Source organism: Macrotis lagotis, chromosome 8, assembly GCF_037893015.1.
Source record: "Macrotis lagotis isolate mMagLag1 chromosome 8, bilby.v1.9.chrom.fasta, whole genome shotgun sequence".
In the NCBI taxonomy this organism is placed as follows: Eukaryota; Metazoa; Chordata; class Mammalia; order Peramelemorphia; family Peramelidae; genus Macrotis; species Macrotis lagotis.
Genome location: NC_133665.1, coordinates 61,338,690 through 61,353,889, shown reverse-complemented (window position 1 = coordinate 61,353,889; position 15,200 = coordinate 61,338,690). Strand labels below are relative to the sequence as shown.

The following is a 15,200-nucleotide window of genomic DNA, read 5'->3' as shown; positions in this document are numbered from 1 at the left end:
TCCAAACTAGGGCACAGATTGGCCACCCAATTGAACCCTTCAAAAGGCTCTGTCCTTTAGCCCAAAGGGAGGTCACACACACTCCCCCTTTCCCAGTCTCATGGTGAGATGATACAGCCCAGGGGAAAAAAAAAAACCAACCCATACAACTCAACTATTGCTCCTACCAAGTCATCTTGGGAGCTGCAGGATGTTCAGCAGCAGGAGGAATAGCTTTACCTGGTGTTGGTTCCAAAAGAACAATCAATGTGTTATCCTTCCTAGAAGGGGTTCCCTCTCCTGACCTTCCTTCAGGCTTTAAGTCTTGTTACCAATTATGGAAATAAGGCAGGGACAGGCTGCAAGGAGCCCTCTGCGCTCTTGTCTAGAGCCTAAGCAATGCCAGAAAATATTTCTTATGGTTAGAGTTCAAGAGTTAAAAAATTAGGGAGTGTGGGTGGAATTAGGGAGTCATTCTGGGACCAGAGTTTAGACTGTAAACATGGCCAAGGCTAGGGCTCAGTTTATGGCTATTATTATGGAGTCAGTGCATGGCTGGCTTACAGGGGTAGGAGTGGAATCAATCTGTGGGCAGGGGCAGGGTTCACTCTGAAATAGAAATTAAAAATCAATTTGTTTTAAGAGTGAGAGGTCAGTCTGGGACAAGGACTGGATGTAGAGTACAGGATGAAATAGTGAAATAAGTCCATGACAAAGATTAGGGCAGATTTAGCTACATTTATTTTACTGTTGTGTCTGACTCAACATGATCCCATGAGGCTTTCTTGGCAAAGATACTGAAGAGGTTTGTCATTTCCCTTTCCAGTTCATCTAACAGATAAAGAAACTGAGGCAAATAGGATTAAGTGACGTGCCCAAGATCACAGAGTTAGTGTCTGAGGTCAGATTTGAACTTAGGTCTTCCTGACTCCAGGTCCAGCACTGTAGCCACTGCCTCCTAGATGTCCTTAGCCAGAGATGGTCAAAAACCAAAGGTTAACTGATCCACAAGGTAATGAAACCTATGACCTTAACCTTGAAAGCACTGCTTTCACTGACCCCTGAACGATCACAGTTAAGATATGTAAACTGTCCAATGGCATAGGAGTGGGGTGACCCACCCCAAGTCTCCTGGACTATTTGGAGAGGAGGATGGGTCATGAACTGGAGCATTTTTCTGAATGTCCTTCTTAGTATGTAGGAAGGACAGGTTGGTTCTCCTCCTGGGCCCCAAGCCAGCTCTCCAGGCTTCCCCATTTATCCTGATTCTCAATGCCACCTCACAAAGATGGGCAGAGACATAGAACAGCGTCTCCAGGGCTCTGGTGAAGAAGGAGTTAACCTCCTTGCCTCTCAGCGTGAATCTCGAGCTATTAATACACACACAGTCAGTCGCTGATCTGTCAGAGTCAGAGAGAGTGAGAGTGAGGAGCCGCTGGTCTGGTCTCATCAGAAGCCAGCCAGACTGAAGAGGGGAAGGAGGACTCTGAGGGGCCAGAACTTTCCTCCTCAAGGGAGCACCAGAGATTACCTCAGAGTGATCCAGGACTCCCCTGTCTCTCCAGGGGTGGGGTAGCCAGGCTAGAGAGCTGATCAGTCAGCTCCCAGACATCAGTCACTCCCCTGGCTCCCCTAAGCTGCAGCCAGAAGGAAAGAGCAAACTTTCCCAGGTGCCCCAGTGGGAATCCTAGAGCTTGTCCTCTCACTCCTACCCCTTTGGGAAGACCAGAGGTCAGGCTTGATTTTCAGCTGCTGAGGTCAGGGGGATACAAGGTGGGGTGCTTGAGGCAAAAATAGAATCGCAGAGGACTCCAGATCCTGAGCTCCCCAGAAGCCTGGTTCCATGCCCAGGAGACCACCTGGGCTAGCCCTCTGCTAGGAGGACAATCGAATTGAATTTTCTGCTTCTTAAGTTGGGCTCCCCAAGAAAGCAGGGTCCCAAACCAGGGACATCCTAGATCCGGGTCTGGCAGCTGGGCTCCCAGGAGAGGGCATCGTAGGTGGCCAGGGGGAGCCCCAGGCTCTTCCACATACCAAGGAGACGGGCAACCTGGGGGAGAAGGTACAGGATGGGGGCTGGAGGCCCTGTGGTCAGGAGGAAGATGGACTGCTGACTCTGGCCAGCACTGGCTCTGGGGGCCCCGTGGAGACTGCAGACAACGATGAGGAAGCTACTACTTCAGCTACCTGCTCCACCTGCCCCATCCTGGACCTGCCTCCTCCCTGGCCCACAGGCTGTGGGGCCGAGGACGTCCAGACCTTTTGCTTTATCTGCCTTCACAAGGAAGAGGAACCTCTGGAGACCCTTCCACTTCAGAGGTCAGTGCCATTGAGGGCATTCCATGGAGATGATGCCTGGGGCTCACTTGGCAGGAAAGTCCTTCCTGGGGCTGAGCTCTATTTGGGGTCATAGGGTCACTAGGGCAGAGAGAGAGTGGGAGTCATAAAGGACAAGAATAGCATGACCCTTCCAGGGGGAAGGGTCTGGATGTGTGTCATATGAGCAAGGGTTGGAAGAGGGCAACAGATAGAGATGGGAATCACAGGGGCGGGAGTAGGCTGCATGTTATTGCCATATGGAACTATATTGGGTGACTCTGGAAGTATGTGTGTTGTTGCTGTATATGTCACTCCCTTCTCAGACAAATGTCCCCGGTCTTTGTGTCCCCATCAGGTCTCAGGGTCCCTTTGGGCTTGTCTTCCTGCCCAGTTCTGGCGGCTTTTGCCACATACCCTGGATTCCTGGAATCCCTGATGCTTTAATGGGGGTGGAAGGAAAGGATGGTGGGGGATGCCTAAGGTGTGTGTGTCCACATAATTGGAGGGGGAAGGAAGATGAATCATCTGCTTACAACCACTCATGATGGCAGCTGGGTCAACCCCACTTCTCTAGCTTGGCTCAGAATCATCCCCCCACCTCTAGGAACAGGTGGGGTGCCCTAGTCCTCTCTAGCATAGGTTAGTACCCCAGAATGATAAGACTAACAGGGACCCTTGGAGATCACCCAGATTAATCCCCATAATTTTACACATGGGGAAATTGAGGCTAAAGTAGTAGGGTTACAAGACAAATTAGTAGCAAAGTCAATACTAGAATACAAGAGCTCCTGAGTCTTAGTCCAAGGCTTTTTCTCCTGTGCCAATCTACCTTGGGTGGAGCTGTCTGGGCCCTTCCCAGGCCCTTAGAGCTCTCCTTCTCTGGGTGCTGATTCAGGATCTAGAGGCCATAGTATGTGGGTGGGGCTTGGAGCAGAGGTGACCCTTGTCTCTAGCTGCCAACACAGTCCATTTCTTGGAGGTCTGTGGTCAGAGTGGGTTATTGGTGTTAATGTACTTGCTTTTGAGTTGGGAAAATTCTAAAGTAGGTCTCATGTTTCCCTGAAAGCTCAGAGGCCTGAGATCAACTGAGTATAGCTACTGCCCCCTGACCTCTTTGACTCTCCCCTCTGCCCCCCCTAAGTGTGCACACAAAAACACAAAGATCCCACATCTATGAATGCCCTTACACGTGAGCAATATACACACCCACACAAACACATGGGAGTTTTCAAAACCTGAATTCTCCCTGGCTCTCTGCCCTGTAGGCAACAGGCAGAGGAGGGGAGAAGTCAGAAGAGGAGGAGTAGAAAGAAACAACCATTTAAGAACCCTTGATGGTAGATTCAAGTCAATAACTCAGCCTAGTGCATCAGCACCTATTCTTGGACAAGACAGTTCTAGGAATCTAAAGGTCCTGGGGGATTCTGGGACTGGGTACACCTCCCACATACACATCATGGTATACCATGGAAAAATCCATCGAGTATACAAGAAATCTGGGAGACCTCTCTCCACCCTCACAGTCCAACCTACACAGGAGAGGCAATTGGATATAAAGGGTATAGACGATAGACATGGATCAAGGAAGACCTGGATTCTATGGACTCCCTAAGAGAAGAGTTTAAGATGTGGATCTTGCCCCAGTCTTCTAGGGGACTAAAGGTTGTGCTATTGTCCATTCTAACTTAGTATGTGTTAGGTAGTGTGTTGGATGTGTATGTGCCGATAATTATAAAAGATAGTATGAAGGGTGATATATGTGTAGAGGGCAGTTGTATCACATCCATATATATGTATGTGCAAGTAACCCTTCTGTATGTGTCTGTATACCTTTAGAATGGGATCTAGAATGTGTTTTGTGTAGGGCTTAGGTAAGGGTTAATGCACATTAATATACAAGATATGGGTATTATTATTAGGGTATATGGGGCACTAAGCAGGATAAATTGGAGTGGGGAGACAATGAGGATGAGGAAACCTCTTTGGAGCCTATTACAATAGTATAGCCTGAGGCACATCAATAGCAGCAGGAGTAGAAATGAGGTAAGTTTGTAAAATAATGGATCAGACTTGACCACTAGAGAAGTTAAAGCTGGTTTTAAGTTTTCTATGAGCAACCAGGTGGATAGAATGTTGTGCCTGGAATCAGGAAGAGTCAGCTTCATAAGTTCAAATCCAGACTTTCACATTTAGTATCTATGTGATCCTGAGCAAGTCACTTAACCCTGTTTATCCTATGTGCTTTAGTTTCCTCATGTGTAACAAATGGGCTCACAAAGAGTCAGATATCACTGAAAAACAACTGAACAACAAAGAGTTTTCTAGCCTTGAATAAATGAGAAGATAGTAGTGCCATCAGCAGAAATGGGAAGTTTTATGAGGGAAAATGAAAATTTTGCTTGAGGATATGTTGAATTTGGCGTTTGGTGAAAGATCCAGGTGAAGATAGCTAATAGGGAATTGGAGATTTGACTCAAGAGTTAAGAGCAGAGGGCAGGGATATATATGAAATCAACCTTGATGAGGTAAATGCAGAGGCTGTGGGAGGAGATAGGATCACTAAGGTGAAGAGAAAAGAAAAGGACAGAGTTTTGGTAATACCTTCCCTTTTTTCCATGGAAAGACCCAATATAGCTGAGCAAGGCAAAGTAGTTCACCCTAACTTAAAAGCAAAGTAGGATGGGACGAGAGAGAAAGGGATTGATTCTAGGACACCTCTAAGAACTTTGTTGAAATAGTCAGCCTTTGGTTTCAAAAGATGTAGGAAGCTACGTGATGATAGGTTGATAGAACAGGTCCAGTAGAAGTATGAGAATAGCAGCAACAGAAGAATAAAAGGTTCTAATTTTCTGTTTCCCACTCCATTTTCTTTCTCCTTAAAAACCCAAGGAACCTCCTTATTTTTCCTTCAACTCTCTTTACCCTCTCCCTGCCCTCAACTAACTGGTTTTCCTCTTCTGCCTTCTTCCACATGAGTACAATCACCACAGGGTTAATGAGAGGTAATATATTAAAGGGGAAAAGAGCAACGGACGTCCTTTCTTGTTCAGACTGGTCCATCTATCTCTTCTGCCAATCTGGTTTGCTATGGCAGTTGTGGAACCATGATGAACTTCTAAGCATATGCTAAGTATATGAGTCAAGTGCTAGGGTTTAGAGGTAGAAGGGACCTTGGTAGTCATCAAAGGAATCTGTATTGCTGGGATCTTGTATTAACCTTACTCAATATTTAACCTCTGGCAATATTTGACCTTCCCTCAGTTACAGTAAAATGAAAGGGTTGTGATTTAAGGTCTCCTCTTGACATGACACAATTATTCCAAGGACCCCTTAGAGCCATCTTTGTGTCCACTCCCACAGTGAGTAATTTACAGGCCTACCCATTTAGGTGGGTCCATTTTCTTCACTTCCAAGCCCCATCATTACAATTTCTTTTGGTCCTAAGGTCATTGGATCCTTTTATGAGCACTCTCCACATATACCTGCTGCCTTGGATTCTCTTCTCCTCATTCCCTTAGAGAATAATTATCCTTTCCTTGAGAAGATGCCTGCTCTCTCACATCACCCCTCCAAGCTCAAGGAGCTGCCCCTTCCTGCTTAGGGAACACAGGTGCTTTAAAAATTGGGAAGTGAAAAAGAAAAAAGAAAAAAGGAAGAAAAAAATAGGGAAGTGAGGCATGACAGGCAGAGATGGAGTGAATGGGCAGGTGCCATGTGCCAAGGCTAAAAATATAAAGGCTAACCTTCTTAGGAACACCTGTCAGCCTAGGGGGAGGGAGGGTGGCCAAACCTATCTGCCCAAGGCTGCTGGAATGTTCTCCTTAGCAGCACCAGCCCAGACCAGCCTGTATCATTCTTTCTTGCATTGTTCAGACTGACCCACCCATCTATTCTGCCAATCTGGTCTGCTATGGCAGCTGTGAAACCATGATGAACTTCTAAGTATATACTAGCCCTATCCTAGGGGTTTAGAGATAGAAGGGACCTTGGTAGTCATCTAAGCCAACCCTCTTATTTTACATATGGGGAAACTGAGATCCAAAGAGGTGATACGACTTATTACTGACAGAACTGAACTCAGTCCAAATACAAAACTCTTTTACATTATACCATGTTGCAGCTTTTGATGCAAACCCAGGGTCTAGGATAGACTAGGGAGAAGGTCCTGAATATACCTTTTATATAGAGGTATGAAGAAATGCCCACTTTCACAAAGCAGCATGGAAAAAGCACTTAACTTAAAGTGTGGAAACTTGGCTTCTAGTCACAGATTTGCCATTTACCATCTGTGTAACCTTGGACAAGGCATTTGATTCCCATGAGCTTCACTGTCCTCATCTATAAAATGGAGCCAATAATACTTCCATTACCTGCCTCATGGGGACATTACCTTTCTAGCTTTATTTCTGTATGATGCTCCCCCAAGCATCCTGCCCTTCAGCCAAAACAACTTCTCAAACCTCTTCGCCCCACCCCAAACCATATAGAACTCATAGGTTTCCATGACCTTGATCATATTCTTCCCTTTGCCAGTAATTCCCTCCCTCCCTCCCTGTCTTTCTTTAAATTATTTAAATGCCACTTGCTCCAGGAAGTCTTCCCTGATATCTCAGTCCCTCCACCCACCTACCCAACCTACTTCCATCAGATTTCATATACTATTTACCCATACCTCTCTGGTGCAATTGTCCTGCAAGATTATGTAATATTATGATCTGCATTGTATCTTTATCCTCTCCTTGACTTTAAACTACATCAAGTATAATCTCAACTTTATATCCTTCTTCAAAAGATCCAGTCTTCTGCACACAGTAGACATTTTAATAAATGTTTATGGTAAGGCTCAAATTAGAGGTGAATGTTAGATATTTTGTAAAGTGACATGGAAATGGAAATTATTGCTATTATTGATGGGTACAACTATAGATTATTGGGAACCTGTAAATATTTTTCTGATAAGGAAGCAAGAAAGAGATAGCCTTCCTAAGTGAATAGATAACTGGTTTTAAAAATCATGAAGACTTGGAACGAGGTCTTGATTCTGACACATATTATCTAGGAGACCCTAGGTAAGTCACTAAATTTCAATGTCAATAACAATTCTCTAAGACCTTAAGTTGGAGAAAAGGAATTAGTTTACATCGATGGAGAGACTTCATCTCAGGTCTAGTAAAAATAAAATAAAATGAGGATAGGGAGTAAGAATAACATGACCATTACCTAGCCATGTAGCCTTGGGCAAGCCACTTAACCCTATTGCCTAGCCAAAAAAACCCTAAAAATAAAGAATAACATGACCAAGGGGGTGAAACACATTAGATGGAGTTTGAAGGCACCTAAGAGGTCATTTATTCCAATTGCTGAAGAAACTGAGGCTGAGAGAACTTCCATGAGTTGCCTAAATTTACCTAGTCAGTGTATGTCACAGGTAGAATTGAACTCAGTTCCAATTACTTAAATTTAACACTTGACACCTCCCTAGCCCCTGAGTCCATAATGAACTCTCCTTCCTTTGACCTCCTCAAGGAACATTTAATCTTCCTACAGCATGGTGGAGGGGAAAGAACACTGGCTATGGAGTCAAAAGACCTGAATTTTAATCCAAACTTGGGGGGGGGGGATTAGAAGGGAGAATAAATGTGAAAGTAGAAGGAATCACAGAAACCATGGAATCCATCCCCTTCATTTTGAAGATGAGGAAACTGAGACCCAGAGAGGTTGTTTATTACCCAAAGTCACACATGTAGTTAAAAGTCTTGTTTTCTTTCTTTCTTTCTTTCTTTCTTTCTTTCTTTCTTTCTTTCTTTCTTTCTTTCTTTCTTTCGGTTTTTGCAAGGCAATGGGGTTAAGTGGTTTGCCCAAGGCCACACAGCTGGGTATTTATTAAGTGTCTGAGGTCAGATTTGAACTCAGGTACTCCTGACTCCAGGGCCGGTGCTCTATCCACTGCGCCACCTAGCTGCCCCCGTAGTTAAATGTCAATGATAGAATTTGAATCCAGGTCCTCTGTCTCCCAAAGTGAGTGCTTTTTTCCCCACTGTACCCAAAATTGTCCCTATTTGACCTTTAGCAAGTCACTCCTTTTGGAAAAACAAAATGAAAAAAAAAAAACAACACAGTATTAGACAACCTTAGAACCTTACAGTTCTAAACCCCATAATCCACCTAGGTTACCATTTCATTATACACTATTCTCTATTAATCTCCAATTTAATGAACCTTATCTAACATACATTTTCCCCAAATGGACAATTCATCACTCCTCAGCTAAATTGTGAATTCCTGAGATCAGAGACCAAATCTAAACCTTTTCTTTTCTCTCCCACAGTAGGGGGCACAGTCATGGGAACACCACAGGTTCTCTCCTTAGGGGCTCTCTGAGCTCTGGGATTGGAACTGGGTTCAAGTTTGGATTCTATCAAAGGACTGTCACTTTAGGCAAATCATTTTTTTAATATGTGAAAGGAGCACATAGCAGATAATCCCCAAAGTCTCATAGGACCCTAATAATCATAGATTGAGAGTTGGAAATACCTTTGGAAGGTCCCTTTTATTGCAGAAAGATGAGTCGCTGAGAAGTTGAGTGACTTGCTCAGGATCACACAGCTAGTCAGTAGTCTCTACCTTTTGCAAAACCCCCCAAGGAGGGGAACATAAATCTTTGTCTCTTCCCTCTCATCCCACTAAGGGGAAGGGGTCTTTCTGGGGAACCAAATGACAATCTCCTTGAGGGGAGGGAAGGAGTCCTTTTTCCTATTGGATTTTTTTTCCCAGGATTGGGTCCTGAGTCAAGGAGCTAGAGCTAATTCCTGTTTGTACTCAAGGAGCTCACTAGGAGTTCCATTGGAGCCCTTCCCTATGGTAGATGAGAGGAGATGGAAGGCTAGTCCTAAAATTAGACTTGTCACCAGCTGAGCTGTAGTTTGAGTAATTCTTTCCTGTGGCCCTGACATGATTAGAGAGACTGGGAAAAGGAAGGAGGAGGTGGTAACTTCAGAAAGACTACCAGGATAGAAGTAGACCTTGGGAGGTGCTGAACTGGTCGATGTCCCCAGGGAGCATGAAAAAGTGAGAGTTCAGAATTCTGGGTCTTTCACTCTCCCACCTAACTTCCCACCTTCACTCTCATCTCCCAGTGACTTTACCTTCTGAAGGGGGATTCTGAATTGGATATCACCCTTGTCTAGACATCAGGCATAGGGTTGTGAAGCAGCCTACTTCCAAAGACCTCCAAGGATGGAGTTCAATAACTATTTATACACTCTCCAGGACATCTTTATTGCCCCATACCCCACACTCTTCCTCATGAAGATTGGAGAAATTCTATAAGGATCTCAGCTCCCACCCATTCCTGCCCTTATCCATTTAATCTGCATAAGCAAAGTATAAGCAAATAGAAACATCCCTGTAAGCTGTATGTTGACTTAGAAAACCACAAATTAACATTATCTAGGATGTATTGTATTTTCATTTATCTTGCTAAACATTTTCCAGTTACAGCTTAATCCAATTCAGGTGCATGTGGGAGTTTTGCTTCTCCCTTGTGGTCAGGGAGGGGATGGGTATGACACTCTATTTAGAACAACCATGAAAATTGCTCTTTAGGTTGTAAAGAGAATTCCCGATCTAACACTACAGTGACCTTGAGTAAATCACTTAGTCACTCTGGGATTTTACTCATTCATTAGTTTCTTCATTCATTCAGCAAATGTTGAATTTGTTGGGTAACTGCACCTGAACAAGAATAAAATGTTATTAAGAAATATGTGACCAAATAAATAAAGATACAAAAGAATATAGATAATGCCCCTATGTAGTTTTCTAAATTAATTTGAACAGCAGGATCCTTATTATAGTTTAGTAGCCCCTTCTCCATTGGAATCTGACTCTACTCCTGTAAAAGATACCAAAGAAGATATTTTCTCTACTCTTAAGAAGTTTGCTCATTTAGCACAAATGCAGGTGACCAAAGAAATGGCCTTTGGTTAGCTTACCAGCACCATAAAAGCATTCTCTCTTGAGAAGAGAGTGGAAAGAGATGGATTTGGAATCAGATGACATGATTTCATATATCAGCTCTGCTAATCACTACCTGAATAACTCTGGGAGTCACTTAACCAATTAGTGTCTCAGTTCTTTATAAAATTGATGGAAATGGACCAGATGGATTCTAAGTTTCCTTTCTGGTTTTGAATCTATATCTTCCCAGCCTCAGACCCATATCTCTTTCATTGGTTCCTATCAAATTCCTGAAATCTTTTTATCCAAATGAAATCTTTTATTTAGCCAGATTTTATTGTATTCTGCTTTTCCCTTTCCACAGTCCCAGCTTGGAGCAGATTCTGTTTCTCTATGCCTATTACCTCCCTTCCAGATCTGCTGATTGCCCATGGGGGTGGGGGGAAGGGGGGGTGTACTGAAGCCAGATCAAACTAGCTAGTTTGAAAGTCAATTATTAAATTTTCATTGTGAACATTTACACTTGGGAATTGAGCAAATGCTACAAATTATTGCTTGATTTATTGTTTTGTTGATTGTCTAGACTTAAGAAAGTGAGAAACTATTATTAAAGCAGATTAGACTTAAAAGTGTGCTGTGTGGTACATGTTGTTTTTAATAGAACTGATTGTTAAACATTTATTAGCATACCCTGACTTCTAATCACTGGTAATAAAACCAAATATCAAATTTGTAAAATGAAGAAGGCAGACTAGAAAATCTCTAAAGTGCCTTCTAACTCCAATATTCTGTGAATCTATAAACCATTTACAAGTAAAGCAATCATAGAAACCCACAGTAGGCTCAGATGATTGTTTGTTTCAGCTTCTGAAATCATTTTTTCCTGGAATCTTTGGTGAGCCTAGGAAATTCATCTATGCCTATGAGGCCAGTCCTTATGTGGCCTCAGTTCCACTCCTCATCCCTATCCAGCTACCCACACCTAGGAAGCCTATTCTCCTCCTTGATCTCATATTTTTCTTAACAAAGTTCTATTTTTCCCTCCCTTTCTCTCTGATTAGTTGCCTCCTACTTCACGCCAAAGACAGATTGCTTCCCTACAGCCCCCACTGGGCAGGTTCCTAGTGTTTTCAAAATCAAGAGCTGGCCACCCCCTGGGGAAGAAAGAGAGAGAGGCCTCCCCTGGTTATCCACAATGGCTACCTGCCATAGTCGGGGACATAAGCAAAGCCACGTCATTCCAAGTTCAAGAACAGACAACTGGGTCATATCCCATCAGGGATGTTAGGCCATGTGATAAACAAAAGGATCCCTGTGTGGGTTTATGCCTATCCCTTCAGCTGCCTCCACCCATGGGATTCTACCTGTCCATTTTAGGTGGGTAACATCTCTTCAATCTGTCCCCTCTTCTCTACATCTACTACCACCACGACCCAAGTAAAGCACACTCATTACCACCCACCTGAAGTCCTGCAATAACAGCTCCTAACCAGTATTTCTGCCTTTACTCTTGCCCCACACTGATACTTTTTTTATTGAGAAATTCAAATAAAACATGTGTTCCTTTTCTACATTTAGAACATGTTGGGTCTTGGTGATGAAATAGGGTTTATGGTGTTGATACAAGACTCTGCAGGGCAAAGGAAAGTTAGTTTTGGAGTCATGGGACTCTGGATCACAGATTATTCATAATTACTGGCAGCAGTTTCTAACACTTTCATGATCTGGGTCTGGACATTGTGTGATGGGTCTTCATATTACCAGTGACAACAGCAGCAGAATACACTCCTCATAAATGTTATGGATCCCACATCTCAAATCAGAGTCCAGTCAGATGCCAAAGTTTTGTCTCTTCTTCATTTTTAGGGAAGCATTACTATGTCTGTAGCATTCATCTATACTGGCACCTGGTCTGGCAGCCCCAGGGACTCACCCTATAGTCATGCCACCTTTGTTTCCTTCTTTGAGTGGTCTCAAGCATGTGTCTCTCTCCCAGTAACTCCCTTTCATGGCATGTCGCCTGGTAGTTGGACTTGACATTCTCTAATTTAGGACATTACTTAGGTGTAAATAGTCCACATTGGCTAGTGTGCTACCTTCAAGGAAGGCAGAGTGCCACTTAGTGCACTGTATGAGTCGTCCAGTAGGTATACTCAAACCAAGGGATTCTGGTAAGTAAGAATTGCCCTGGAACTCAAGTAGAATTGCAAGGTGAAAAACAGTGCAATATCTCCACTGGTCACCAGAGGGTTCCCGAATAAAAGATGTTCAAATGATTGTCACCACTATGATCTTACCTTCTATGATCTATGATTTCATATGACTTCAACCTGGTTCTAAGTTTAGACTAAAGAATGTTGTAATGTTGTTCAAATACATTAAAAATAAATAAATATGATTCTAACATCCATCCTACATCTGGTCTTCTCTCAGTCAACAATCTACAAACTCATAGGATACAGTAACTCAATGCACTTTTGATCACATGACTTAGAAATAATAAAAATGCAAAGAAAATTGTTAAGTTTTCCCCATTTCGGGAACCTCCATTCAACCACTCTCAGCAACATTTCTTCTTCCTAACTGAGCTCTCCTCTTTCTTAGGTTCCTAGAAAAGTCTCCAAAGCATCCAATTTACATGGAAGGAATGAAAAAAGAAGGGTTTTAATCCAGAGTTCCAGCTTTGGATCTTAGAGTTTAAGTAGAAAAAAAGGGCTGCATGGGTGAAAGATATTTGTTATCTAGTCACTTGCTCACATTCCTTCAGATTTCATGATAATTCACAATCTTTGGCACTCTGGACTCCCTCTTGGATCTGGTCTTCCACTTATGCTCCCCAATCTGTCACTTCCATAGCACAGATTTGATCTTTTCCCACTCCCTAGCCTGATCTTAGTTCCCTAGCCACCAGTTCAAGGCATAACAAATGAAGGAAAGAAGTTGTGATCCAACTTTTGAAATCTACACAACATTACAGGTTGTATCTCTTATTAATATTTCAGTAATTAGTTTCCCCTGAAATTTTTGTCAAATTCCTGTAAAAATGAAACAGTTTGCAGGGGGAGAAATGACAAATTTGAATACCATTGCTTAGAATTCAAGACCCTCCACAATCTGTCTTTATTTTATCTTTCCAATCTTATCTCCTGTTATTACATAATGTTCTTATATTTCAAGCATTTATTCTCTCTATATATTCCTATCACTCTCTCTGAGTGTACCTGTACTTCCACTCCCACTTATGAGTTGGGTTTCCAAAGTATGGTGACCCCTTTGGGGTAATACTGTGAAAATTATAAATTGCAAGCTCTCACCACTGGGTTTCCCCTTAATAGTCAGGGAGCAGTTATAACGCATCCTTAAAAAAAAGGCATTTCCTAAGGTGGCACATTAAGGAAAATAGCTATGAAATAGAACCTCCATAAGCTCGAAGCTCATTCCTTCAGTAATATAAATAGCATCTGAGGGAAGAGTGGTCACAAACAATGTACAAATGTAATATGGCCTACATTTAGGGAACACATGTGGTCAAAGCAACTTACAACTCCAGACTATTAATTCTCAATCACCTTTTTCTTCTAGTGTAGTTCTTACAAAGCTTCCTATAGGGTGCAATGACTTTAATGAATGAACCTCTCAATTGGGTTTTCAGAATTTGCTTCTTTTGGCAGGTCAACAGGGCTGGCTCTCTCTCTCTCTCTCTCTCTCTCTCTCTCTCTCTCTCTCTCTCTCTCTCCCCCCCCCCCCCCATTCAGTTAACTGGACTATCTGTCTTGGGTCCATAGGCAGTTCTCTTTTTTGCTGTCAGAGGTCCTACCCTTTGAAACTCTTTCCAATATTAGTCACTGCCTCTTTATAAGGAGAGTGCCTCCACTAAACAAACTGTACTTCTAACTCTCTCTCTAACTGACTCTCCAGCAGCTGGGTAAGATGTCACCCTTTGAATGAGTAGTTTGGTTGTTAGACTTGAATGTCTCAAGGCTGGTGGAATGGATGGAGGAAAATAGGGACAAAAATTCCATTTTCCTCCTTTCAAGAGTGATTCCCATTCAGGAGATAGTATCCCCTCCTCTTGAATTTCAAAACTGCATTTCCAGAGCTTAGCTATTAAAAGGGTCAATTTTTGCTATCTTTGACAACACTATGATGTTAAATCACCTCCTTCACCTATAGCTCTATAATTCCACCAAGCCAAACTGCACTATTCTCTCTGCTCCCTCTATTGAAATTACCTCCAGCCTCAGATTTCACATTTCACTTTGTTTCTATTTCTCTTCTGTACTTATCGTGTAATATTATATATATATATATATATATATATATATATATATAAAATAGTGATATATATCTTTCTCTCCCTAGCTCCCCAACCCCAGACATTTTTCTTAGCTACACTTTGTGTCTTTCTCAGTGCTTTTTACACAGTATTGATTGATTAATTGTATTTGCTTATATTTTTATTGTGAGAATCAATTTAAATGATGTATGTGAGGTCTTGTAACAGTAAAGTGTTTTTGTTTTGCTTTGTTTTGTTTTAGGTTTTTGCAAGGCAAATGGGGTTAAGTGGCTTGCCCAAGGCCACACAGCTAGGTAATTATTAAGTGTCTGAGACCGGATTTGGACCCAGGTACTCCTTACTCCAAGGCCAGTGCTTTATCCACTGTGCCACCTAGCCACCCCCATAACAGATACTTTTTGAATGATCATTTCAAACTTCTTCCCCTCCCCTTATTATTACTATACACATGATAAATTCACACTAACTGCATCTGTTGCTTGCCCCCTTTCAATTATTCAGGGGGTAGCAGAAAGGATAGAGAATGTCCCAAGTCTTCAAAGTCATAGTTTCAAAACTGGTATAAAGATCTGGTCAAATTCAACACTTAATACATACATTTATAAAACACTTCACTGTTGGGGCAGATAGGTGGCACAATGGATAG

The 15,200-nt window shown here is 42.6% G+C and overlaps 1 protein-coding gene across 1 annotated transcript in view; it reads left to right on the top strand.

Annotated features, from left to right (window-relative positions):
• Positions 1–1,362: 1,362 nt before the first annotated feature.
• SBK1 (SH3 domain binding kinase 1) overlaps positions 1,363–15,200 on the top strand; it is a 113,952-nt gene continuing 100,114 nt past the window's right edge. Inside the window, exon 1 of the mRNA XM_074197374.1 lies at positions 1,363–2,298. The gene's annotated coding sequence lies outside the window, so the exon portion shown is untranslated. The remainder of the gene's footprint in view (positions 2,299–15,200) is intronic.